Below are 3379 nucleotides of genomic sequence, written 5' to 3' on the forward strand. Positions count from 1 at the left end.
TTCCATCGGAGCGCCTTCACAGTTCCATCGGAGCGCCCTTCACAGTTCCATCGGAGCGCCCTTCACAGTTCCATCGGAGCGCCCTTCACAGTTCCATCGGAGCGCCCTTCACAGTTCCATCGGAGCGCCCTTCACAGTTCCATCGGAGCGCCCTTCACAGTTCCATCGGAGCCCTTCACAGTTCCATCGGAGCGCCCTTCACAGTTCCATCGGAGCGCCCTTCACAGTTCCATCGGAGCGCCCTTCACAGTTCCATCGGAGCGCCCTTCCAGTTCCATGAGCGCCCTTCACAGTTCCATCGGAGCGCCCTTCACAGTTCCATCGGAGCGCCCTTCACAGTTCCATCGGAGCGCCCTTTGACAGTTCCATCGGAGCGCCCTTGACAGTTCCATCGGAGCGCCTTCACAGTTCCATCGGAGCGCCCTTGACAGTTCCATCGGAGCGCCTTGACAGTTCCATCGGAGCGCCCTTGACAGTTCCATCGGAGCGCCCTTGACAGTTCCATCGGAGCGCCCTTGACAGTTCCATCGGAGCCTTTGACAGTTCCATCGGCCCTTGACAGTTCCATCGGAGCGCCCTTGACAGTTCCATCGGAGCGCCCTTGACAGTTCCATCGGAGCGCCCTTGACAGTTCCATCGGGAGCCCTTGACAGTTCCATCGGAGCGCCCCTTGACAGTTCCATCGGAGCGCCCTTGACAGTTCCATCGGAGCGCCCCTTGACAGTTCCATCGGAGCGCCCTTGACAGTTCCATCGGAGCGCCCTTGACAGTTCCATCGGAGCGCCCTTGACAGTTCCATCGGAGCGCAGTTCCTTGACAGTTCCATCGGAGTTCTTGACAGTTCCATCGGAGCCCTTGACAGTTCCATCGGAGCGCCCTTGACAGTTCCATCGGAGCGCCCTTGACAGTTTCCATCGGAGCGCCCTTCACAGTTCCATCGGAGCGCCCTTCACACAGGTACTAGGTACATTCAGGAAGTAATGCATACACATGTAACCTATCCTATATCTGTAGGTACATTCAGGAAGTAATGCATACACATGTAACCTATCCTATAACTGTAGGTCCATTCAGGAAGTAATGCATACACATGTAACCTATCCTATAACTGTAGGTACATTCAGGAAGTAATGCATACACACGTAACCTATCCTATAACTGTAGGTCCATTCAGGAAGTAATGCATATACATGTAACCTATCCTATAACTGTAGGTCCATTCAGGAAGTAATGCATACACACGTAACCTATCCTATAACTGTAGGTCCATTCAGGAAGTAAAGTATACACACGTAACCTATCCTATAACTGTAGGTACATTCAGGAAGTAATGCATACACACGTAACCTATCCTATAACTAGATACATTCAGGAAGTAATGCATACACATGTAACCTATCCTATAACTGTAGGTACATTCAGGAAGTAATGAATACACATGTAACCTATCCTATAACTAGGTACATTCAGGAAGTAATGCATACACATGTAACCTATCCTATAACTAGGTACATTCAGGAAGTAATGCATACACACGTAACCTATCCTATAACTAGGTACATTCAGGAAGTAATGCATACACATGTAACCTATCCTATAACTGTAGGTACATTCAGGAAGTAATGAATACACATGTAACCTATCCTATAACTAGGTACATTCAGGAAGTAATGCATACACATGTAACCTATCCTATAACTAGGTACATTCAGGAAGTAATGCATACACATGTAACCTATCCTATAACTAGGTACATTCAGGAAGTAATGCATACACATGTAACCTATCCTATAACTGTAGGTACATTCAGGAAGTAATGCATACACATGTAACCTATCCTATAACTGTAGGTACATTCAGGAAGTAATGCATACACATGTAACCTATCCTATAACTAGGTACATTCAGGAAGTAATGCATACACATGTAACCTATCCTATAACTAGGTACATTCAGGAAGTAATGCATACACATGTAACCTATCCTATAACTGTAGGTACATTCAGGAAGTAATGAATACACATGTAACCTATCCTATAACTAGGTACATTCAGGAAGTAATGAATACACATGTAACCTATCCTATAACTAGGTCCATTCAGGAAGTAATGCATACACACGTAACCTATCCTATAACTGTAGGTACATTCAGGAAGTAATGCATACACATGTAACCTATCCTATAACTAGGTACATTCAGGAAGTAATGCATACACATGTAACCTATCCTATAACTAGGTACATTCAGGAAGTAATGCATACACACGTAACCTATCCTATAACTAGGTACATTCAGGAAGTAATGCATACACACGTAACCTATCCTATAACTGTAGGTACATTCAGGAAGTAATGCATACACACGTAACCTATCCTATAACTGTAGGTACATTCAGGAAGTAATACATACACATGTAACCTATCCTATAACTAGGTACATTCAGGAAGTAATGCATACACATGTAACCTATCCTATAACTAGGTACATTCAGGAAGTAATGCATACACATGTAACCTATCCTATAACTAGGTACATTCAGGAAGTAATGCATACACATGTAACCTATCCTATAACTAGGTACATTCAGGAAGTAATGCATACACACGTAACCTATCCTATAACTAGGTACATTCAGGAAGTAATGCATACACATGTAACCTATCCTATAACTGTAGGTACATTCAGGAAGTAATGAATACACATGTAACCTATCCTATAACTGTAGGTACATTCAGGAAGTAATGCATACACATGTAACCTATCCTATAACTAGGTACATTCAGGAAGTAATGCATACACACGTAACCTATCCTATAACTGTAGGTACATTCAGGAAGTAATGCATACACATGTAACCTATCCTATAACTATAGGTACATTCAGGAAGTAATGCATACACATGTAACCTATCCTATAACTAGGTACATTCAGGAAGTAATGCATACACATGTAACCTATCCTATAACTAGGTACATTCAGGAAGTAATGCATACACATGTAACCTATCCTATAACTAGATACATTCAGGAAGTAATGCATACACATGTAACCTATCCTATAACTGTAGGTACATTCAGGAAGTAATGTATACACATGTAACCTATCCTATAACTGTAGGTACATTCAGGAAGTAATGCATACACATGTAACCTATCCTATAACTGTAGGTACATTCAGGAAGTAATGAATACACATGTAACCTATCCTATAACTAGGTACATTCAGGAAGTAATGCATACACATGTAACCTATCCTATAACTAGGTACATTCAGGAAGTAATACATACACATGTAACCTATCCTATAACTGTAGGTACATTCAGGAACTAATACATACACATGTAACCTATCAGTGGTGGTCCGTCAGGGCCAGCAAGG

At 42.8% G+C, this 3379-nt stretch overlaps 2 long non-coding RNA genes across 3 annotated transcripts; one reads left to right on the forward strand and one right to left on the reverse strand.

Annotated features, from left to right (window-relative positions):
• The first annotated feature begins 1034 nt into the window (after positions 1-1034).
• LOC127919878 (uncharacterized) lies at positions 1035-2621 on the forward strand. 2 transcript variants are annotated; one of them, XR_008104353.1, is made up of 4 exons: positions 1035-1164; positions 1751-1800; positions 1899-1996; positions 2191-2621. It is a non-coding gene; the product is annotated as an uncharacterized LOC127919878 (long non-coding RNA). The 2 variants fall into 2 exon arrangements; XR_008104352.1 differs by lacking the exon at positions 1035-1164 and having other exon boundaries at positions 1555-1800.
• On the reverse strand, positions 1086-1551 carry LOC127919877 (uncharacterized). The gene is made up of 4 exons (XR_008104351.1): positions 1494-1551; positions 1298-1395; positions 1198-1247; positions 1086-1147 (listed from the first exon to the last, which is right to left on the reverse strand). It is a non-coding gene; the product is annotated as an uncharacterized LOC127919877 (long non-coding RNA).
• Positions 2622-3379: the final 758 nt, after the last annotated feature.

This window comes from Oncorhynchus keta, unplaced genomic scaffold (assembly GCF_023373465.1).
Source record: "Oncorhynchus keta strain PuntledgeMale-10-30-2019 unplaced genomic scaffold, Oket_V2 Un_contig_17763_pilon_pilon, whole genome shotgun sequence".
Lineage (NCBI taxonomy): Eukaryota > Metazoa > Chordata > Actinopteri > Salmoniformes > Salmonidae > Oncorhynchus > Oncorhynchus keta.